The 26,481-nt window shown below is 35.5% G+C and overlaps 1 pseudogene; it reads right to left on the bottom strand.

The window, feature by feature from the left end:
- Positions 1-909: 909 nt before the first annotated feature.
- The window catches only part of LOC132612876 (patatin-like protein 2), a 48,174-nt pseudogene continuing 22,602 nt past the window's right edge, over positions 910-26,481 (bottom strand).

Below are 26,481 nucleotides of genomic sequence, written 5' to 3'. Positions count from 1 at the left end.
TCAAGTGGGGGATTATTACTGATAAGACCTATTCTCTATGTGAACTGCATGATGAGAATATATCTCATCTATTTTTCTCTTGTGATTTATCTGGCCAGGTGTGGAGGAAGCTGTCATCATGGGTGGATTTGAATAGGGGGTTGTTGACTTGGGAGGAGGACCTGAAGTTGGCAACACAAAATGCAAATGGAAGGCCTGCACAAGCTGAGATTTTTCGAATGTTGTTAGTTGTAGTTGTATATCATGTGTGGACTGAAAGGAATAGCAAGATCCTTAAAAACCAGAGGCAATCACCTGCTGGTATACTTAAGAAGATTATTTAGGATGTGCCCAGTAAAGGAAGCAAGTGGAGAAAAATTGCCAAGTGGCTAGATGATCACAATTTTTATGCTTAGCTAGGTTGCTATTGTAGTTGGTGGTGTGCTTTTGTTTTGAATGAAAATTAGCAGGCCTGGAAGACTGGGACTTTTTCCAGTAGCTAGGCCATACTCTGTACTCACAATGTTTTCACTTTGTAATACAATGACTTTATTTACCAAAAAAAAAAAAAAATGCTCATGGTTTTGGAGAAAAACTAAAATAAGTCCATAGAAACGTTGTTATCCACAGACTCCTATGTATATAGTTACATCTGAACAATACTATTTACCACTGCTAAAGAATAAATTTATTTAATACAACTACATATATATATATATATATATATATATATATATATATATACACATCATGAATTTGATTTACAACTCAAAGATAATACAAATGAACAAATAACTCTAATTCAAACATTGAACTAAAATAACAAATGGTCAGCTACTATAATCTTTTGTTTGTTAAAGTTGCATTGGATTTCCTAAGTCTTCTTTCTTCTAAAAGCAACTTGACGAACCTTTTCAAAGCTTCTTCAGTCTAGCCACAATGTTCACATGGTTCAAGTAGATCTGTATGCAAATCAATTCTTGAAACTGTTTTTCTCAGCAGATTCATCTAATTTCAACTAATTTCTTCATGCAAACCTCTGTTAATATGTCAACGGAGAAATCTGTCCACCCTGTGTGTCATCCTGAATGTGAAGGTAATAATTTTCGGAATGAAATGCTTGGAGGGGGGCACATTATGAAAATTAACCATACCATCAATAACGTGAGTAAGAAGGTCTAAGATTGGAGGTGAACCACCATAGATGAACCATTTGCGAAGACCCCATTTGGTTGTTGTTTTAGCATTGTACTTCGATTTCATCTTTGCTGATAATCCTGTACCTAATGAGATCACTAAAAATCGACCATAATCCTCCGGCTTTGCTGGAAAGAAATTTGAGTTCCCATGGATAATTTGCTTGGTTACTTCGGTTGTTGTTATAAGGGCCTACATATATACATAACAAATGTGATCAATAGTTAGTCCTAATTACATGAATTAATCATGAGATCGAATTAAGAAGATCAGAAAAGATAATTAGATTTTTACCGAATTTTGTCTTGCAACTTCACCATCTACAAGAATTCTTGAAAGTTTCCATCTTTGTTTTGGTTCTTGAAAAATGAGCTGGAAGATACGTTGGCGTTACGGATGTGCTGATGCGTATATCTGATAGTTAGACATCCATTAATGAAATTTCTTTGGACTGCACGAAACGTACATATTAATGTATAAAAATTACATAGACTTGAAGTCAAGGATGAACTAGCTAAAAGTAAGAATGTTGTTTCTTTTCAAGAATCACATCAATTATTAACATAAATGAGAGAATACTTATATAGCTAGGAACCATTCTCAATAGTAGAGAAGACTGTTGACTGCAAATTCTTGATATCAAAAGTTGGAATAACAATGTTGGTTAAGGTTTCAGGTAGTCGAGTCTCACCTAGTTTCTCCTTTATAACTTTGTGAAAGTATATTTTTCATACTTTGGTCTGAGTAAAATTAGTGGTCAAAAGCCAAATTTTAGTAAGAGGCCTTAAGTAACATACACAAAAATGATAATTACTGTCAGTTCTTTTTTGCATAGTTGTTCTTAGTGTAGTATTCTTAAAAGACATTAAAGCATTTAACTTTACATAGTAATATTATTATTTATAATAGTAAGGACTAATTCAAGTTGGTAAGATGTTAGCCATGTGCTTGCAATATATTACCTTAGATGTTGTTTTGTTTTATTTTTTAATTAAAATGAAAATTTGGGTAGTTTAATTTAAAGTTCTAAAATTTTTTTGTTAAAAAATAGATAAACTTTTTCCTTTTTCATTTAAATTTTGTACTTTTTTCTTTTACAATCTTCAATATTGTCTAAGTGAAAATAAAATCATAAACTTTACTATTCAAAATTTTTGGAGACTCAAAATTTAGGGAGCCTAAAGCAAAGGCTTTACTAGCCTCACACTTGAGCAGCCCCTAATAATTTTTTCAAAGCTACAAAAGTTATATTACAAATATCACTTGTCTTAATTTACTAGCCTCACCCTTAACGCGCCCCTTATATTTTTAAAAGTATAACAGTTATATTACAAATATCACTCGTCTTAATTACTCAATTTAGAAACTAAAGAAAAGAATAATAATGATATAACTAAACAATAGGCAAGCATTAGACTTTTAAGACCCATTAAATTCATATCACAGTCAGTCGTACTCCGTCCGTTCATTTTTAATTGTTTAGATTTGGTACACCTCTTAAGAAGCAATAAATAAAGTGACAATTTTACTATATCACCCTAATTATTATAAATAAATTAAATAATTAAAATCAATCAAACATACTTTAAAATTTGTGCAGCTACTAACAGTTCCTTGAAGTTTTCAACCCAATAATTAATCTAAAAGTAAAATAGGTATAAAATAATAATTATCTCTTAATTTTTCAAACTGAACAGTAAAAAATGAACATCTATTTTAAGTATACTGGACAAGTAAAAATGGATGGAGGGAGTAATAAATAGGGGTTTAACCAAAAAAAGCATTGTACTCCATCCATTCACTTTTACTTGTCTACTTAGGACTTTTCACGCTATTTAAGAAATAATAAATGAAGTGCATAATTTACCAATGTGCCCATATTAATTAGTGCATATTTTTATTGGATTTGAAAAATGATTTGAAGTGAATAATTAATACTATGGGTAAAACAGGAAAAATAAAATTATCTTCTCTTGATATGCTAAAAGTGACAAGTAAAAGTGAAAATCTATTTTTGGAATAGTGGACAAGTAAAAGTGAACAGAGGGAGTAATAAATAAGGGTGATATCTGTTGAATGAAGTGTTCCTTCTTGACTCGTACAATAATCATCTCTCTTTTTTTTTTTTTTTTTCCATCAGGTATCTGGTATCCGTATTGGGCCCGACTAAATTTGGATTCGCGCCGGAAAGTCTCAAATTGGGGGTAAAGCACTCCCTAACAAAGGAGACTCCTTATCCACAGAATCTCAAACCCAAGACTATGGTTAAAGATGAAAGAGTACTTCCACTCCACCACAACCCTTGTTGGTAATCATCTCTATTTCCGAACACATAATGTTCAATTCCACTATATAATGCTTCTGTCATTCATTTCTTACTAAAAAGATTCTATTATAATACTTACAGCGTCTCGAAATATTTCTTACTTTTCTCTTTTGAAAAGCTAATTTGACTAATCTTCGAAGCTAAGTTGAATTTGATCAACTAGATATTTTGAAATCAAAATTTAGACATTCAAAAGGGTTAATTAATACATCGACAACCCCTTGAAGTTGTTGGTAAATTTCATTTAGACATTCGAATTACAACTTGTTCCAATGGGGCACCTGAACACATGATAAAGTGTACCTATTAGACACCTTCAGTTCAAATTTTGAAAAATAATTCTTATCGTGTTTTCCAGTGTCCATACATAGATAAGTTAATCACGCAAAATATGTCACATCCTTTAATTACATGTATTAACCTCATAAGGTTTTACGGCTTATTGAGGCCGTTGTGTATAATAAAAGGAGGTAGCACATTTTATGTAGTTAACTTAACTACCTAAAAGACCTTTTTTGTTTAATTTGAACCGAAAATGTTTAATATGAACACTTTATCATTTGTTCAGTTGCTCAATTGGAACAAATCGTATAGTTCGAGTGCCTAAAAGAAATTTATTGACAAATTTAAGGGATTGTGGAATTTAGCCCCTTAGATCGAAGGTGCTGTCGAATTTCCATATGATACTATAAATTGAATCTTTTCATGTCAACTTAATGAAAAAAATACACTTTACAATTAAATTGCATTCTCCAGTAAGCGGCAAAATCAGGCGGACAATTATTTCAGCATGAATATTTTTAATTTTCTTACTTGCAAGTTTCATGAAATAAGAAAAGATAACATGATTTTTTTCCGAATGGGGAAAATCTGTGAACGTAGGTTTGATCATTTTCCGCATGTCTGCCCCTCTCCAAGTATTTAGCTAAACAAAATAGATACAATTAATAATATTTTAACGGTTGGTTTTTGTGTCGCAACATAATATGGATATATTAAAAGTACATCAGATATGCTAAGAGGAAGAGCGTGTCATGGCTGAACTATCTTTGGTTGACCAATCACCTACATGAAATAGATTCTTCTTTAATTTTTATAATCATCATTTGAAACGGCAACAAACAATTAATCTAAGACATACAAATTACTCGTTATTTACCTTCTCCAAAAAAAAAAAAAAAAAAAAAACATTTTCTTTAAAACAAGAAATAAATGAGTGGGTGGAATGGAACTGCCGAATTTGTGCCTTACAATTCCAAAAATAGTGATTAAAAATTACTGCATCACGTTCCACATAACCACGTTACAAAAAATGCCATGCAAATGGACTTCTAGAAAAACGTACCGAACTTATTATATACGAAGTAATAAATCAAGAGAAAACCAACATATGAAAGAAGACGATAACTTCACGCCAAATTACCATTCAAGACCATCCAATAAAACCGCGTCTTAACAAGAAATCTTTTAATTTTATTAAGACATCACGTACATAGTTTATTCCACCTAATGCCATCAATAGGTCATAAAAATTGATCACGCTTATACATACACCCTCACTATATATATGTTTCAACTATTTCATTTTTTCCAAACATTCCTCACAAAATTTCACGACAATGGAGATTTTTTCCTTGAAGATGAACAATATTACTAAGGTGGAAAAAATATTTCCAATGTTCAATATTCCAAAAGCTGGAAAGAACAAATTGAGAATCACATCAAGTATTCAGGCTGGAAAATCCAATAATTTGTATGAAGTTCTCTCCCTATGCTCGGAAAATGATGTAGGAATTAATGATATAAAGAGAGCTTATAGATGCATGGCTCTTCAATATCATCCTGATTTTTGCCATGATCATTCAAACAAACAAGAGTCCACGAGACGATTTATTGAGTTGCAAAAGGCCTATGAGACTCTCTCCGATCCAATTTTACGTGAAAATTATGATTATCAACTAAGCTTGAGGGATTCTAAAGGAACAGGTGGGAGAAAGTCTACAGAAAATAGTAACATTGTTCATAAGGATGTGTGGGAAGGGCAACTCAATGGGTTGAGAAGAAGATCTTTGCATATGGTGGAGAAAAAGAGAAGCAGCTAATTGTTGAAAGAGGCCATCATATCTTGGACCGATCGATATCAATTACTCCTATATTTTTTTCTTTCAATTTTTGGTCTTTCTTTATTTGATTAATCAATTCTTTGATAATTTTCCGCCACTCTTATTCTTTTTTAACGAATAGGATTATCAGGAGCTCATTCTTTCTAGCATGTATTATTGTCATTTAAGAGTGGTTATTCTTGAAATTTATCTTTAAGTGAATCGTGTTCTTTCACTTCTTTTACTCCCTTTTGTTGTGAATATTACCAAATGTATTTTAGATCATAACTAAAAAAGAAAAGCTCTACTTGTAAAATGAAAATGCATCTAAAACTTGGAAAAGGAATTGTCTTTGGCTATTGTCTAGACTCCCAAGAAAATATAGCGGCATATATATATATATGTATATGTACACACACACACACACACACACACACATATATATATATATATATATATATATATATATATATATGTTACATGAACTCTAATAAAGATCTCTTTATTTTTTTGTGGTTAACTGTTGTAAACTTGTCAAGCCCCGAACCATGGCCTAGGCGAAACACAGCACGCGGTGCCTTACTGCGTGTGACCGAGCAAATCACATGGTTTGCTGAATCATCATGAGGCATACATGAGCGGAATATATCATGACACATGATGGGCTTTAAGAAAACACATGAATTTATAATAATTAATAAAATACTCGTTTAAAACATGAATGCGGAAATACTACGAATTAAGCCAAAGATGGCTAAACAACTCTGAATATCTGACATAACATAACTGATTAGTCTATGAAACCTCTATCATGAGTCTGGATCGTAAAACATACTTGCTGGGACAAGGCCGCCAACATACCTTTAATGCATAACTAAGTAGAAGATAAATGGCTGACTAAACCCCGAAGGAGATGGGCCTCACCAATAAGCAGATACGAGTGAATCCTACTAAGCAGATGCGTCGTCCTGTAAATCTGAACCTGCATCGTGAAATGCAGGCCCCCGGGCAATAAAAAGAGACGTCAGCACATTGAATGTACTGGTATGTAAGTCAACTGAATGAAATAACATGGGACATGGAAATAACATGATAAGAACTGAAGTTGAAACTGAAACATGATTATGGACGTGAATACATATATATATATAACATCAATAAAACATTATAAGTAGGGAGAGCAATAAATATAACCGATAACATGGTCTGGTACATGCATCCTACCAGCAGAACACTCACACCTTGTCAGGGAAATGAGATTTAATTATAACATGAAAGGATCCAATCATTATGAGAAATCGTCCTTAACATGGGCGGAGCGATCCTCATCCTACGGGGGCTAACGTAGTTTCAGGCTGCTTGAAGCCTTCTTGGTAATCTATGCAACTCCCAAAAACATGAACATGATATAGTTTGCTAAGAAGCCTATGGGTTTCATGAAAGCATGGATTGTATTTAACATGAATGTATCTTGTATCATGGCATGAAAATAATCATAATGTAATTCTATGAAAACTGGTAGACATGTAGGATATTCATGAAATAAGCATTATATTTAAAAACTTGCATGTAAGAACCCATGGATTGCAAAGTATGAGTTTTCATGGATTACGGACATATTCTCAATAATCGGAATGATGTATCAAGAACACAATAATGGATTAATAATAATAATTCAACACATAGTATAACATAGTACATGGACCTAGGGTTATCATGAGCATGGCTAAAACCTTAGTTTTTGGAGAACTTTCGTATAGTCATGGAAGAATGTGACGTGGGGAAGAACAAAGATGTTCCCACACACAGATAGTAACCCTACATACCTGGTACTGCTCCAAACTTGTATTAAAATCTAACTTTGAAGAAGAATTCCAAAGCTTTAGTTTTGAATTCCTTTGAATGGGTTTTCTTGAAAACCCTAGGTTAATAATGATGAATTCTTGCTTAATGATCATGAACGCATGTTGGAATTGACTTGGAATGCATGGAATAGGCTTACCTTAGAGTATCTTGAAGGTTGGGAGAGAAGAGCTTCGTCCTTAGGGCTTGAGAGACTTCTTTAAGGTTCTTTTCCTAAAAAAAAATTGGTTTAAAACGTAGTGGGAATGAATATAACGAAGTTAGGCTTTTAAGAAATCGTGTTTGGTGCACGACCGAGCAGCTGGAGGCCCACTTCGCGCAAGTGATCGCGCAGCTGAAGGGCACTTCGCGCAGACTGCGTAGTATCCAGTAAAATGGGCATAACTTCTAGCAGAGAGCTCCATTTGAACTTCATAATATATGGTTGGAAAGCTATTTCAAAGACCTACAACTTTTATTAAGGAACCTATTCCAAATTATCAACGAATCAAGGGGTTATGGGTACCCGAAGTAGGCTTGTCAACCACTTTCACAACACGCACAAACTTTCAAATTTTCCGCCAGAACTCTAACGATACAAGTCTAAACTTTGTTGTAAGATACGGGATGTTACAATATCTCCCCCTTGGGATCATTCGTCCTCGAATGATCCGTCTTGGTTAATAATGGGACTGGACATGGCTTTGAATACATGATCAAGAAGGAAACATGACATAAAACATAAGAGCTCGATATGATTATGTAACATCCCGTAAATCCGATTTAGGTGTGAATGTATGAAAACTAGTATTAAGTTGATATTTTAGCCATATGAATCCATTCGAGATGAATTCGGGTGATAAACAGTCGTTTTGAAGTCAAACCAAAAAGTGAAGTTCTTAAAGCCTTCTAAATTCGTCTATGTCTGAGACAATCTGTACTTATGGATAGTTTTTGGGTATTTGCGTTAGGAATTTTAGAAAACCCAAAACATGAAAGTTGTAGTTATTTGAAATACCTTTCCAACCATATATTATGGAGGTTAGAAAAAGGTCTGTACAAAAAGTTATGACCGATTTACTGAAGACATGCAAAATGAAAATCCCGATTCTTGTAGGATTAGGTTTTAAAGCCCAAGCCTTTATGATAACTTATAAATACAACCCAAAAACGTCTAAAGAGAGGGGTTTTCGACCAGAGGCTTCTACCAACCCCCTAAGGTGAGTTTTTACTCAAATCCCTAAGCCAATTACATTAACTTAACACTAGATTAACATCGAATCATTATATGAAATTGCTAGATTGTGGAAACTTCATTAAAGGTCAAATATGGGATGAAGCTTTGGGATTTCTTCAAAAAGGTAAACCCCTAACTTTGATGGATTATATGAAATTTTTATTATGTTTTAGACATTGAATGGTGAATATAATCATGAAATAGGATTGATTTAGATGCACTCTATTAAAGACAAAACCCTAGTATTTTTGTTGTAGAATTCCCTCTGACCAGTCAGCTTTAATTAGTGTTTCCTGCTTATTTAACCGTTGGATCGAGCCCAAATTTTAACTGAGTGGTTACCACATATAGGTCTTAAATTTGAACGGTGTCGATCGGATTTGGAGGTCCGTAGAAGTGCGTTTTGAGCTATGAACAGTAGCTACGAAATTGATAAAACCCTGTAAATCTTAGTTGCACAATCATCAAATTGGATGTAGAGTGACTCTTTGAAGTGCAGAGGTTAAGTTTGGAATATATGAACGGTATTTAAGGTATGTCTCTTTTTAAACATACTCTTTTGAACGGTTTTATGAACTCCTTGGTCGTGATTTGTGTGCGTGAGGGACAAGCCCACATTAAACCTTGGTTATACTATATTATATATACATATTCATGATTGTATTCCTCTCTAAAGGATGGTTGAAAAATTGAGATATAAAACTTGGTGTTTGAATTCGAATTACCCCATGAGGGATGTTTAAACTTGACAATTGGAAAGCTTGATTATCTCATGGGAATGCTCTATAATAGATTTTGTTGAACTTGAAACTTGGTTTAAAGAAATGAATTCGGTTTCTAAAAAATTGAATGACTTGATGTACCCCTATAATGGGATGATGAAAATGATCCTTAATGAATAATTTGACTATCATGATATGACTTGTGATTCGGCTTCCATGCCATGATTTGAGATTCAGCTTCTATGCTATGATTATGAATTTGCTGTTTTGCTATGATTCTCTGTTGTTTGTGTTTGGTCATCCCTTCGTTTCACTTGTTTGGGCCTGTATTGACATGTGTTATACTTTGATTAGCCTGTGAGTGGATTGTTTCGTATCTTGTTGCCTGTGAGTGGCTTATTGATAATAATGAACTTGTTCGCCTGTAAGTGGCTTATTGATAATAATGAACTTGTTTGCCTGTGAGTGGCTTATTGAAAACAATGAACTCGTTTGCCTGTGAGTGGCTTCTTGAAAATCTTGAACTCGAACTAGAAAGACTGGAATTGTACTTAATGACATAATGAGTTGGAACTGAATTGTATACCGATTTATGGTTTCTCTATTGATGGTTATGAAGTTGTTGGTTTATTCTTATCCCTGGATTTCCAACTGTTTTTTTTTTCTATTGAACTTGTATCACTGATCTTATAGAAATACATATTTTGTTATATTACTTATTGTCCTCGAGACACTCACTGAGTACCCAGTACTCAGGCATACCATTGTTGTTTTTGATGGTATGTTAAGTAATGAAGAAGGGCAGGTACAGACAGATCTCGCGGATTAGGAGTACTTGCTGCTTTCCAGATTATTGGTGATTCCACACACTTTAGTTTCAAGTTGTGTCCCGAGTTAGTTTAATGTTCATAGAAGCTTCATAGACAAGTGTCATAATGTGGGTAGTTGTGAAGTCATTGCCTGACTCATTGGGTGTTGCTACGTTTGATGATAACTTATTTATATTAGATTTCCGCTGATTTTATTTCATAATTATGATCACGATTTGTTTAGCTATTTATGACCTGTTCAATTAAATAATGAAAGATTATAGAAATGGACTTGATGGTTATTTATCTATAAGGTTCTTCCGATATTGTTCACGACGCCGGATGCCGGTCACGTCTAGGGTGGGTTTTGGGGTGTGACAGATTACGTGGGAACATGATCATGAATCATGAGTACTGAATACGTGATTACATAGAAACATACACATGGGAACATGAAATTGAGTAGTACCTACATGAATGAGAATCACGAAACATTTGTCCTCGATTTATGAATAGTGGTGAAGAATTACTACTAACTCTGAAATTTTCAAGAATTATGGCCGGACTTCCTTCGTAATTCAGACTTTCACAACATTTCTCAAACGCCTTCCAACTAACTAAAGTACCAACTTAAACCTCATAGGGTATCTTAATACGCATGACGTGATGTAACGTGATTACTGAATCTTGAATGTGGCTAACATGAATATTGAGCTGGCCTGAACACATGGATATTGGCTGAATGATTACATGATTACTATATATGGGGTTTGGAAGAGAATTTGTAGGCACGAATGACATGATTACCGGAAAGTAGGCACGAACATAACATGATTACCTGGGCGTGAGGACCAGGACGTGGGACATAAATACATGAAGACTGACTGGCATGAATACATGAGTGCTAAACTGTCATGAGATACGAATACGTGTAAACATGGATATCATAACATGAGATCTAAATGTCAAAAACATAATTGTTACAACATGAGGGTTTAATACTAAGCGCGGGTAGGATCTGAACACTTAGAGACTTGGTCATAGATATTCGTATATCACCATCAAGATAGACATATGAGATATGAGTACGACTTAGGCTTGAATAAAAGTGCAACCTGATGTGAATGAGACAGACTTGAGTCATATAACATGAGTATGATCCTAACATAGGTATTCATGAAGCTCTAGCGTAGGCATGACATGAATACATCGAATCTGAGTAGAATACTTCTGAGATAAGTACCATAAAATACCTGAAAGGATCTTACTTCGAACTTGGAACATACCTTACTTCGAACCTAACCTTGTTTGCTCTGAAACATAGATATGAATACCTTGGCTTACCTTGCTTATTATCGTGAAAGGATCATAAAGGAAAGGAATTTGTTCATATGAATCATATGAGACACTTCATTTCAGAGCATAAACGTGACACAGGTACATTGAATGATAAAAGACGTAAAACGGAACATATGTATATGAGAACGTGGTTAGTATGGCATAGAATGTGAATACGTGAGTAGAATGGCATGGTGCATGGGGACATGAGAAACATGGCATTTACATGAGTACTTCGAAGTTATATATCCTGGCGTTTGGACATTAGGTCATGAGTATTGAAGTGAGAATAAGACATAAGTGTGACTTGCATAGAGTACAATTTGTAGGCTTCACTCTTGGGTACTTAGAGACACAGGACACGGATAAGGTATCACCTTTGGAACTTAGATGTACTTACAGAATGGGACATGGTTCAACATAGCTTACTCTTACCACTGTGAGTAAACGCCCTCATTATAAAATAAGGTTCATGGAGGAAGGGATTATAGGCATGAGTACTTCATGCATCAAGCACCCAAGAGATGAGTATAAAGTCACCTTGAATATAAACATGGCATAGGTACTTCGGAAAAGAGAAGGGCATCCTTTGTGCCAAGCTATGGGTTGGTTTAAAACATTAGCCAGAGGAACATAAGCACGAATTACATCGAATCGTGGGTAGGTCATCCATCTTGATATACTTTCATCATTACCTATCACAATCATTGTTACGATACCGCTACAAGTGGGATGTATGAAGAGATGAATTGGGGTACGAGTACGTGGCAACGTGGATAGCATAATCATTGGGGTCAAAATAAGACATTTACCTAAGGCATTCTCCTCTTATTCAAAGGATAGGTGTAGACCGCATAGGACTTTTTGCCTTTAAACACTGACATTACCTTCTCCCTGATCCTTATCAAAATCATCATCATATTCAAAAATCAATTAGAAGCTAGAACATGGACATATAAAGTACGATAGATACGTGTGACATGAATATGGTCTTTAACTTTGAACATGAGTACAACCTGATGTGCGAAACATGAAAGGACGTTTCCCTTGCATCGTCTACTTTCGTACGGAGTCTTAACTCTTATATCTAAAATGTGGAGTGTAAAGCTCTAATAAGGGCATGATATAGGTATGCTAGGCATGCGTAGAGTACGTCTGGGCATTGGTACTACATAGTGCATGAATTATTCTGGAATTGGAAATGTTACACTCTTAAACCCCCCATTCGCCATAAAACTTGATCTCATAACATCTAATACTAGATCTCAACGGCGTGACAAAAGACGAATTCTACACGTTTTATCTTAACTACATGAAACTGTGTTCCTCTGACACAATCCTCTAACGCCTATCAACTTATGAAACACAAAATCTATATCGACACCTTATCATATGATCTACCCCTTAGTTCAAAAGAAGACGTCTAAAGCATGTGGATCCCTTAAGTTAGCGAAAAGTGGTCATCTAATCATTCCGCTGGTTTTCTCTAAATTTTATCCTGCCTCTAAGACTATCTCCATAAAACTTGTCTCATTATTTCCTTACCTACCTCATCTATTACCTATCATAATAATATTCTTATGGTAACTTACAACCTGCCCTCTAATTCGGCCTAAACCACATAAACAAGCTAGAACTATGTCAAGAGACTCGATATTATCTGATCACATCTTCTCGTCGAACACTACCATCTTTCAGTCACTTACCCAGTCACACTCTACATCTTTAAAGGAAAGATTAAAATACTCTACTCTGACTAACTTACCATTCCCTTTTAAACACCTACTAGCATCATATTTTTTTATTATGTTTTGAACGCTAAAGTGAAACGTTGATTATTCCTAACTTCCCTCATCATATGACCATATTCTGCGGTGGTACACTATCTTTTCTGTCCTATAGACATGGATCACACTTAGGTAACTTTCTTCAGTCTTAAATTATAGATTGGAATACTTAACCCTGAACTTTCTATACACTTTAAAATCATATCACACTAGACACATCTGGGGGTAAACACTTAATCACCTAACCTTAGAAGGAACTATCACATCTTATCATCTTATAGTAGTATCTACACCTTGCAGTAACTTACTAACGTCCTACTCTCTAGGGCTGATTTGAATAAGTTTAAATAATTTAAAACTATCCCAAGAAATTCAATATCGTTTGCTCGTGGTTTTCTTATCGTACTTAGTCCCTTCTTAGTCATGTGCATAGTGCATATGGCAAAAATATATTTATCCTTGAAAAAGTCAAGACTTTCTAATATTACAGGTGGTTGGCTCTTAGGATATTTCCTGCTCAAAACTACCACGGACAATTTATATTTATTGCAGCTAACTTCATAACATGTTACCCTGTAGGGTCTTAAATCTGAACTATCATCCTTATACCATAGCTTCATGGTCAGATAATCCAAATAAACTTATTTTGTAATGTATAAAACCTACGTATACTATCACTACAAAAAAATGCTTAAATTGCAGCGGTTTAATAGCGGGGGTCAGCTACAACCCCCACAAATTTCATTAAATAGCGGGGGTTTACATGTCCGACACAAATAAAAGACACTAGCGGGGGTTTGGAACCTCCACCATCTGGGAAAAAAAATAGCGCGCAACTTTTCCCTCACTTTTTTTTTGGCTCTTTTTTCTCTGAAATTTTTTACCTTATCTTTTCCCTCTCTCTCAAAACCCTCTGCCTCTCTCACTACTTTTTATTTCTGCAAATATGATACAAATTTCGAACTAGACCAAACAGACTCAACAAAACCATTAGACTCATTCTAATGAATTGTATTTGTAACTTTGAAATATCCTTTCTCAAACGTCAAATGAAATTGGTTCAAACATGGGTACGAAATTAGTTTTAAATAGAAGCTGGAGTTTTTGAACGAAATTGGTCCAAACATTGATCTCAAAGGTAAATTTTTCCTCAAAATTCTCAATATTCTCAACATTCTACAAACAAAAGGGCACGCAACTTTTAACTCAAATTTCTCAAAATTGATTTTTTTGTGTGAATTTTTCTAATGTGTCCCTCACTTTTTTTCCACCTTTGTCTTCTACTGCTACTACTTCTACTAATCTATCTATTATCTCAAGTATCTTCTGATTTTTGGTATTTCAGTATATGGGTTTTCCCCTTTCTTAATGTTTTCATGTGATTATATGTTCAAACACCTATGATTTTTTAAAGATTGACACTTCAATCGCTGATTAATGAATAATATGAGTTCACTAATTTTTTGGGTTTACCAGGTTCTTCTTCACATTTTGATCGTTTTGCTGCGTGTCTTCACTACTCAGTTTAGGTGATCTACACAGTTATTAGGTGAGATTTTTTCCCGATTTCCTCTTTATTTTCCATCTTTTCTGATTATCAGTGTTATTTATTAGATTTGTCATTGTGCTGAGTTTTAAATTGAAGAATGCTCTTTTCTGTGTTTTGAGTCTTCCATGGAAGATTTAGCTTACTTTCACCTAAATTTTTTGGCTAATTGGTGATAAATCTCTACACCTCTGTTGTGCGTGTTCAGCTGCTTCGCTGTTTTCATGGTTTATTCTTTATTTTAAACTGTTTTAAGCTTTTCAAAGTGTAGTAAGAATGGAACTGCTATCAAACTTGCCTTGGAGGTGTTTGACAAATTGCCTGAAAGAACAAACTTTTCGCTGTGTTAGGACCCTCTTAAATCCAGATTGTTTAACCAAAAATAGCTTTGAATAGGATATTTTAGAAGAGAAAAAGGGACACGGAAAAGAGAAAACTTACATCTATAATCTTCATATTACTATATTCTCCCCCAAAAAACCATGAATTGGAAGGGAAAAAAAGATGCAAAAGAGGGAGGAAGGAAGAAAGAAATACATAAAACATACCAAAAAACCATGTTAGATTATGTATGTTCTCTGTTAGAATTAATTATTTTTTCATTTTCTATTATGTTCACTTATGGTAATAGGCAACTCATTTTCTTTCTCATGAATTCTTATAGGTGATATTGTTACACACTAATCTAATTTTTTAATGGATAAATCTTGGATTGGAATGCCAAGGAACACACCAGAGTATGTGATTGGTTTGAATCAATTTCTGAATTTTGCATTTAACAATGCAGCTATAGGAGATAAAATAAAATGTCCATGTCCTAAATGTGGTTCTAGGAAGTGGCAGACCAGGAAAATAGTGTTTAATCATTTGATTGACAAGCCGTTCCCTAAAAATTATGTCACTTGGTTTATGCACTGGGAAATGAATGTATTGCATAATTCCAGAAATAGAGAGGTCACTCAAGATGTACCACCCACTGAAAATCCTGTAGAATTATTGATTAATGAAGTATTTGGGGGCTTAAGGCATGAGGGTGTTGATGTAGGTCCGTCACAAGTGGTGGGAGAAGAAGAAATGTTACATGATATGCCTGCTTCAAATAACAAAGATTTGTTTGAGTTGCTTGGAGATGGACGTCAAGAATTGTATGAAGGGTCTAAGTACTCAAAGTTGGAATTTTTATTAAAGCTTTATCATATAAAGTGTTTTTCTGGGTTAAGTGACAAGGGAATGACTATGATACTAGATCTACTCAGAGATGCATATAAATTTGCAAAGATTCCTAATTCTTTTTATGAGGCCAAGAAAACCATCAAGAAGTTGTGTCTTGATTATGTCGAGATAGATGCTTGTCCAAATGATTGCATGTTATACTGGGAAGATGATGTTAATGCAGAAACATACAAGTATTGTCACACTTCTAGATGGAAGCCCGAGAATGAGAGCAATAAAGATCATGCACCTACTACAAGTAAGAAACAAAAGAAGAAAAGGAAAAATCCTGCAAAAATTTTGCTACTTTCCATTAAAACCAAGATTACAAAGATTGTTCATGTGCTCTAAGATTACTGAGCATATGAGCTGGCATGCGGAGGATGGTAACAAAGATGGAACCATAAGAAATCCTAGAGATGGTGAGGCATGGAAGAGGTTTGATACAACTTTTCCTGAATTTGCTTCTGATCCTCGAAATGTTCTATTAGGTCTAGCTAGTGATGGTTTCAATCCTTTTGGGATAATGAGTACTAATTATAGCATTTGGCCTGTGGTTTTGGTTCCATATAACCTTCCTCCTTGGTTGTGTATGAAGCAACCAAATTTCATCCTCTCAATGATCATTCCAGGTCCACGTACGGCAGGGAATAACATAGATGTATACCTACAACCCCTTATTAAGGAGTTGAATGAGTTATGGAGGGAAGGTGTGGACACTTTTGATTCATCAAAGGATGAAATATTTAGAATGCGAGCAGCTCTTATGTGGACAGTTAATGATTTTCCTGGACTTGTTATCTTATCTATTTTGAACACACATACTGGCCTTGCATGCCCCTCTTGTAATTTTGACATAGAACCTTGTCGCCTTCGTCATAGTAGAAAGTGGTGTTTTATTGTCAATCGTCGGTTTTTGGGATGAAACCATAAATTTAGACTGATGAGGCATCGTTTTGATGGGAATGTCGAAGAGAGGACCCCTCCGAAGAAGTTATCAGGGTCAGACATCTTGCAACAAGTGAAAGATATCAGTGTCACATTTGGAAAACAAACAGAATTGAATGGTAAAAGGAAACGAAATGGGAAAGGGAGTGTTGGAGAAGGTGCAACTCAACAATGGAGAAAAAAAGGCATATTCTTCGATCTTCCATATTGGGAGTTTAACTCGTTGCGCCATAATTTAGATGTTATGCATATTGAAAAAAATGTATTTGACAATATTATATACTCTTTTCTAAATGATAAAGAAAAATCAAAGGATCATGTTAAGGCTCGAAGAGATCTACAAGATATGGGTATAAGGCGTGATCTTTGGCCGGATGAGAATGATGAATGTAGGCTTGGTGCATTTACAATTCCAAAGGAGAAGAAAGTGACCTTTCTTAAGACTTTAAAGAATATCTCAGTGCCGGATGGTTATTCAAGTAATATATCTTGTTGTGTTTATTTGGATCAGAAAAGGATCTTTGGACTAAAAAGTCATGATTGTCACATCCTTATGGAACAATTGTTACCGATAGCAATTCGCAATGTGCTTCCAAACCAGGTTGTTGCAACTTTGGTAGAGCTTTCCTCGTTTTTTAGGCATCTTTGTTTGAAAAGCTTAACCCTCGCAGACCTTGAAAAGCTACAAAATCGAATTGTGGAAACTCTGTGCCATCTAGAGATGTTGTTCCCTCCATTATTTTTTACTATAATGGTTCATCTAACTGTTCATCTCGTGGATGAAGTAATACAAGGTGGCCCGGTGCATTATCGATGGATGTGTTTGGTTGGAAGGTAAAATATTTCTTATTCAAAATATTTTAATCGATCTTGTATGGTTTCTTAATTATTCTTACGGTATGTATATAACACCTAGTAATCCTATATCATGATTATAGTCTGTTCTTGTGTATCCTGTTTGTTTGATTTTGATTTCAATTTATCAGTTTTATGTTTTATTGCTTTTGAGAATATGAATTAGTGTCAATGGAATCGCTTCTAATATTATATAAAAAAAACGAATTGAAAAAATCGAAACCCAACCGAACCGAACATTAAAAAATCGAAACCGAAAGAACCGAACCGAAGTAGTTGGGTTCGGTGTTCGGTGTCCACCTTCAAAAAATCGAACCCGAAATATCCAAACCGAAGTTTGATAAAACCGAAGCGAAAAATCGAACGCCCACCCCTAGTCACAACTATACGCGGTCAAGACCAGAATTTGGGAATTATACCTGATTTAGGCTAAAAGTTGGTGTTGGGAGTTGGGAGGAAGTCTCCAGATTTTTGGAGAATGTTTGGGGCCTGAATGAGGGAAATAAGAGAGGTGCCCCCTTTTTATAACGGTCCAGGTTATGCCTGGACCGACTTAAAATTTACTCAGAGCGTTCGTGCCACCACGTGGCGCATTCGTTCTGGGTTGCGGGGTCTTGCCCTGCGCGTTCGCGCCACCTTCTGGCGCGTTCGCGTAGGGTTAATTTCCTGCCTTGATAGTCGATCTTAAAACGCTCATAATGTGTGATTCCGATATCGTACGAGGGCCCACGACCTATGTTTAGAAATCTATTTCAATTATCTACAACTTTCATTTTTAGTGTGCTTCCAGAATCCAAACTTAATGGCGTTTTGTCCTTTTCAAGTCAGATCGTCCGAAACCATCTCCTTAAATTATCCCTTTGGAGGGCTTATGCCCATATTTGGCTTAAGGGCCCTTCTTAAGACTCGCTCAACTTCTCATGTACTACTCATATTACTTTTCATATGTCCTTTATAAAACCCCGACATGTGGGACCCACCTTAACTCTCTGATTTCCTTGTCCTCCAACCCTTCTATGACCGCTCACAATAGTCCATCGAGACCACAACATCGAAATACAATCTTCGACCTTTACTTCGCAAAATTACAAACACACGGAAAAGAGTATAATTTTGCCATGGACAGCAGCACCTATACATATTTATCACTAACTTTCCAGCCCTTCAACGTGAACAATTAACCCTCAAATACCATAAAACAATAACGACAACATTAATCAAATCTAATCTACCATTGCTAAATTGGAACAACACCAACACGGTCCAAACAGAACCTTAATGTTAACGTATATAATTTTTTTGCATCCAATTCCACTCAATAAGGGTTAATCTCTCAATTACAATACATCTACTCCAACTACACCATAAGAGAAAGAAATCTTACCTTAATTTAATTAGGACAGATCCTATATTTCACTATAAATGCTTCTTCTAACACCTTATTATTTTGTTTATAGATTGTTAGGTCATTAAAGTCCCTTGTAGGGAACATATCACAACTAGAAGGTTCCATAGCTGAAGGCTACATAGTTGAAGAAGCTCTAAATTTTTGTTCTCGTTATTTTGAGGGAATTGAGTCAAGGTTAAATTGTCCTAAACGTGTAAATGATGAACCAAATTGTAATGAGGCTTCTGAAAAGTCATCTATGTTCCCCCAACAAGGTAAACCTGTTGGAGGTTCCACAACAGAACCATTGACTCTTTTGGAGAAAACACAAGCTCATCGATATGTGTTACTTAATTGCGCAACAGTGAAGCCATTTGTTGAGTAAGAAATTTAAATTGATTTGATTTATAAGAAACATTTAGAATAATTGGATTTAAATTGATTCATATAACACCTTTGTAGTGAATTTAGACATCACATCAGAAGAAGTAGAGGCCGAAAACTTTCACCAACAGAGGTAGAGAGGAGAGTTAGTAAAGAATTCCCTGATTGGTTTCCTAAGAGAGTAAGTGAATATTATTAGAATGTTTCCTGATTGGTTTCATAAGTTTTCTTGTATCAATTTATATTTCTAACATAAATGTGTTGTCTATTTAGATAATGAATCCGGATATAGCAGACACTATCTCCGATGATATGAAGTTCTTAGCACAAGGTCCAGCACAAGATGAAAGAAGATTCATTGCTTATAACATTAATGGATTCAAATTTCGGACTTTGTCTAGAGAACAAGAATTAAAAACTCAAAATAGCGGAGTCTTTCTTGTCTCTGACACTTCTTGTGTTGCATCTAGTGCAGATAGATATGCAAGACAAGCAGACCTGCTATATTATGAGAGGTTGGAAGATATTATTAAGCTTAATTACTATGGCCGATTCAGGGTTGTTCTCTTCAAATGTCAGTGGGCTGACACTACTCGAAACAGAGGGTTCAAATCAGATGTTTGGAAGTTTAATTGTGTCAACTTCTCTAAATTGATTCACACTGGTGATCGTGAGGATGACGATCCGTATATTGAAGCATCACAAGCAAATATGGTCTATTATGTTGATGATGAAACTGATAAAGGATGGAGTGTGGATGTACATCTAAAGCCAAGATATTTGTTTGACATGGGAGAGGTTGATGAAGAGGAAATATACGAGAATGAACCATATCGACAACAAGAATTTGGACAATTTTTTTATGTTGATTACGAGAATATCCAAATTGCAATAGAGGAGAATATGACTGAATAGATATATCATTACTTTTTTAGTTCCCTTCGTCACCTTTTTTTCCCGCTTGATTAGGAAGGTTTCATTAGTGTTTTTTCCGGAACTTACTATCTTTTGGTTAAGAAAGTTATCTTTATTCTTTATGGAATTTTTGAGTTGCTTGTTATTTGGGTTCTGCATAGGATTTAGAAAGTGTTTGACCAGCTGTTATATTGTGGATCTTAATATGTTCAAACATTTCTTGATCTTTCTAATTTACTACTATTTTCAGCAGCTATATTCAATCTTGACGTTTTGCCGTGGATCTGCTTACTAACTTCATTGCTTCCTGCTGCAGGATTCATTATTGAATTGTAGATATGCCAAGGTTCAAGCGTTTGCAGAAGAAGCAAAATTCAGTTCAGTCAGTATCTCATCCAGTTGCTGAATTAGGACCTTCTTTTCTTCAATCAACGCCATGCATGCCAACACATCTGACCATGTCATTTCGGGCAACAACACATCTGGCCCCATCATTTCAGCCTACATCGCAGGCAACTCCAACATTTCAGCCGACATCACAGTCGTCTCGATCAGTTCACTCAATATCCCATCTAGCTCCGATGGATCAGGCCGCACCACAGCCGGCTCCAGCAGTTCACCAAGCATCACAACCATATCAATCAGTTCATTCGACATAAAATTTGGCTTCGACAGATCAGGACTCACCACAACCATCTCTGTCAGTTCACTCGACATCACATTTGGCTTCGACAGATCAGGACTCAACACAGCCAGCTCCAGCAGTTCAGCCCGCATCCAAAAAGCGTTCTAGGTCGCATTGGATTGTAGACGCAATAGGTAAATACTTTTGACTATCAGTACATATTCAACAGTCCCTTCTAAGTTGTTGTTCATCTCTCTCGTGGCTTCAACTGATCTCTTTTCTTATTATAGATTCAGAAGAAAATATCAGGAAACTCAGAGTGAAAGTTAATGAAGTGATCAATTTAACGTGTGAAGAACATATTGTGGTTGATTTTGATTACTTGGATGAACCATTTGGAGATAGACGCGGGCTTCTTTCACGCTTTTGTGGAATTTTGGCGTGTGACTGCTCTTTATTTCCAATCAACTTTGAGAAATGATTAAGTTTACCTATTTCATACTTCAACCGCGTCTTCGATCAAATTATAAAGGTATAAGCTCTATATTATTACAACTATATCACTGTCTCTTTTTTGGTGAGAAGCACAACTATATCAAATTATAAAGGTATAAGCTCTATATTATTACAACTATATCACTGTTTCTTTTTTGGTGAGAAGCACAACTATATCAAATTATAAAGGTATAAGCTAACCAATGTTTTATTCTTGAAGCCCAAGTTCTTCTTTAGGACAACCGAGTCAGTTGCAATGGGACATGTCTATAAATATATTGGAAAGAAGTGGGCTGCAAATAAAAATAACTTGTGGAAGACACATGAAGACCTGCTTAAAAGTAAAACTGAGATTATTGAAAGTGTGCCGGATGGGATTCCACGTGATCAATGGATTTCTTTTGTTGATTACCAATATAAAGATTCAACAAAGGTACTTATGTAACTGCTTATACTAGTCTTTCTAATTATATAATTATTTGTTTTTCTAATTGAGTTTCAAGTATATTTTTATAAGGCAATGCGATTAAGAAATGCTGAAAATCGAAAGAAACAGACTATACCACACACAGGCGGCTCCAAAGCCAATGCTACGAGAAGGGCTGAAATGGTGAGTAAATTAACTTGTTATGTAATTATTTCTATGTAGTAAATAATTCTGATTTGATTTTTATTTATAGATGGCTCAGACTGGACAAAGGCCTGGACGAGCACAAATATACCTTGCTACTCATAAGAATCAAGATGGAGTATATGTTAATGAAGCATCAAAAGAAATATGCGTAAGTTTCTGTGAATTCTCAGCTTATCTCAAGAAACAAATTGTCACACCCCGACTTTACTAGGGTGTGATGGGCACCCGACCCCATATCTGGAGCCGGGCGAACCCGCTGACTCTTGTTACGTATAGAAACCCTTGAATCAGTAAAGAAAGAAATACATAGTAAGCTCTCCAATATTTTTTTTTCTTTTCATAAGTAAGCTCTTACATCATGTAAGACTCGTGACATAAAACATAATAGCATATCGGCTGCTGGAGCCGCTTACAGACTGACAACCCAATACCCATTGCTTTGTCTGCAAAGTCTCTAACATAGAACAGAACATCATAGCATATACTTGGACTTGGCAATTCTCCGGGACAAGTGGAGTTCGCCATCTCCGCTGGAACATCTTTAGTAAGGTCTTCTAATCATCTGGGAGTACCTGCGTGGCATGAAACGCAGCCCCCGAAGAAGAGGGGTCAGTACGAGTAATGTACAGAGTATGTAAGCCATGAATAGTGACATAATAAAGGAATATGCAGTATGAATAATAACAGAATAGACATATGGAGCTTATCTTGGAACAGAAGTAACCTGTACATATGAATGCCTTTCTGCGGATGCCATGCATGCTTAGTTTCTTTTTCAGAAAAACGGTGCTTCTTATTTACATGTACAGAAAACAGAACATTTCAGAAAACGGTGTCCTTTATTTACATTCACAGACGCCGAGTACATCGGCTCTCCCACCCCCTCCCCAACAGTGTCCCAACATATTATATATATATCACATATACAGACGCCGTATCCGGCTCTCCCATATCCCGCGTCCGGGAATCCCGCGTCCGGGACGAAATCCAGCTGAATCAGGTGGTGATATAACAGTGGCCCTTCCCCTTTCCCCATATACATATACATATACATATTCACATTCATATACATATACATATGGCATACAATTGGCATGCATGAGAGCCCAAAGAAAGTCATGTGTCCATCGGAGTGACGTAAGGTCGGTGACCTCCGATTACGTTATGGAATAATCATGGTCACTTTGTCTCACCTTAAAGGAACGAGTATTTTAAGGCGAGACTACCAACGGAAAATAGCCTTAAGAGAGAGCATAGAATGAAATCATGGGCATTATATCCGTCAATTCATATGCTTTGAAGTCTTTTAGAAACTAGTGTCATAGCTACGGAATAAAATTAAGGTTCAAGAACTAGTATAACACTTTCATATTCACATTGGATTTTTAGCTCAAGGCTCTTAGTCGTGGAATCATTCTTGTCGTACTTATCATAGGCATATTCTCTTTTCTGACATCATCGTTATCATTATCGTCATGGAAGTATTCTCGTTGGGATAGGTACAGTACTTGTCATTTGGTAATGGAATAAGGATCGAAGGTTTTTTTTGGATTCAGCTTCAAAGTAAGTCAAGCGGAACAATAAGGTAAATCCGGGAACCAGTGGGCCCACCTCGGATCAAATGAGGCGGCGTACCAAATTTACATATGTTACATGTCATGGCGTTACTTGTGAGGGTTTTAGGGTAGTCGGGTCCTATTTATGCGAGTTCTAGAGGTTTAGGAAATTCTTCCAACATTTTGCACACTTTTTAATTCAATTCTACTGAATGAAAAAAGGGATACTTTAGGCGCGGATTCCGGAGAATAGAGTTGTCCCCGAGGCTCGTATTCGACCTATTATGTCTAAGACATGCCAAAGAAGGAAGGGTGAAGCCTTACATATCTTTTCCGCTCCTTTTGCTTCTCCAAACTCAAGCTCCAAATTCACCAAAATCTACAAATTGGTCACATTTACCAAACCTTAATTAGAGCATTTAGAAGTGGGATTTTAAAGTAACATTTGTCTGCCGAAATTTCGGCAGCATTTCCCCTGTAAATACATCGTCCCCAAGAATCTATCTTGGCCAATTTCAATCAACAACAATCCGGGAATTCAACCCGACCAAACTATCAACACAATGCCAACAATCATACCAACAATTTCAATAATTTTACTCAAAACACCTTCTAACATTAATAACTCGTTTCACATAATTCAACGGCGTTTTGTTTAGATTCCAACCAACTACCACAACATAATCTGCAACCTTCCAAATTAAATGAAACATCAATAACACATTTCTTACCTTTAACTTCAAGAACCACATCAACAATCTACACGTCGACGACTTCATTTCAAACTACCAAACCATCATTTTCATCAAAGAATCCACATTAACAACAACTAGAATATCAAATAAAATCAATTTACCATAGCTACCAAAACAGCCCCTTAGTCGGCCACAACTACATCATGCATATTTCCATGGATTTTCATTTTTTTTTCATGCATTACAACAACAACCAACCTACTACATAAATTTAGTTCATTATACTTACATTCAACAACACATACAAGGCCACACACACACCATGCTCGGCTACAATTTCAACATCCATATTTTCTTATGAATTCTATTCTTTCCCACATACTACAACATACCAAACCATTCATAACACAATCAAGGAGATGAATTCTTACCTTTCCTTCACAACTTCTCAACTTAGCTAAGGTTGGAGTTTTGCACCAAAGAATAATTCTCTTGCTTCAACAATTATACCATGTTGGAGAGCATCTTTGAATTAGTAGAAATACTATGAGAAATAAATTTTTGGGGCAAGATTTTTGGTCTTCTCTTTCTCCTCCTTCTTGGCCGAATTGGCCCCTCCTCTTTCTTCTTCTTCTATATTTTTTTTCCTTTCTCTACAACTTCTTGATTTAAAAAGATGACCTCTCCTATCTATATATATACTTGGCTTCTTCAAGCATGTGAGAAGCACATGCTCTCTTTATTCATTTTTTTTTTCTTCTTCTAGAGCTTTCATCCTTTTTCTTGAATTCTCTTAAATAAAAGATGACTTACTTGTTTCATTTTAGCCACCACTTCTTTATATATACACTTAGGCCCATTAAGTAAGAATGTGGACACTTGGCCATCCTTTCTTTCTCTAGAGAATTCCCTTTTTTTTTTTTGAATTTTTCTTAGAATAAAAGATGACCTAATATCTTACCATGTACACTTTGGTCCCTCAAGAACTTTCTTGAATGCCTTGTGAAATTCCCATTTTGCCCCTCGACTTTCCTCAATATTACCATTTACTATTTTGAAATTTCTCCTTTTTGCCCTTAACCTTTCTCAATATTTCCGTCCAATAATATTCATAACTAACTTGTGCACAATTTTTTTTTTGAAAATGGTCTCGCCTTTAACTTTCCACGACGACTTTGAAATATCCAAACGTGCAAAATACGGGCTATAACACAAATCATGAGGATTGGGGAGTAGGGCAGATAATTGAAGTGAGCTAATGCTGATTTTTGTATATGAAAAACTGATCGGTGGTCATCTGATTGAAGTTTTTTGTTCAAGGTCTTTAAGCATAAGCTATAGCTATGAATATTAATAAACTGGAGTAGTATTAATATAACAATATGATCTGATTCTATGCTCTCTGTTTCATTGTTTGAAGTTATTTTTTTCAAATGTCCTTAGAATCCCATCTCTTTGCTTTGTATCATAAGTTTAAGGAATCAAGTTAAAGTTTTACCATTTTATGGGTTAAAAATTAATGAACTCACATATTCTGCTTCATAGTTAAAAGCCATGTCTCTTAAGTTCTGTCTTCTTTAATTTCATGCGTTCCTATTGGTTTATTTGTGACAATGAGTTTTGTATGTGTAGGAAAAAATTGAGTTAGCTTTAAGCCAAAGCACCGTAGACGAGTCTCAAATTTCGCGAAATGATGCCGTCGGCAAGGTGCTAGGAGAAGAGCACTCTGGGAGGGTGAGGTGCTTGGGATTAGGACCTGTCCCCAGTAAAGTTTTTAAACAAGCAAGACCTCGTTTCAGCGGTACAAGTGCTTCAAGAAGTGAAGGTTCATGTTCGTCCCAATGTCAACAGAACCATAAGAAAATGATAAATGCTCAGGAAAAAATGATG

The sequence above is a fragment of the Lycium barbarum genome, chromosome 10 (assembly GCF_019175385.1).
Source record: "Lycium barbarum isolate Lr01 chromosome 10, ASM1917538v2, whole genome shotgun sequence".
In the NCBI taxonomy this organism is placed as follows: Eukaryota; Viridiplantae; Streptophyta; class Magnoliopsida; order Solanales; family Solanaceae; genus Lycium; species Lycium barbarum.
This window is presented reverse-complemented; position numbering and strand designations above follow the sequence as displayed.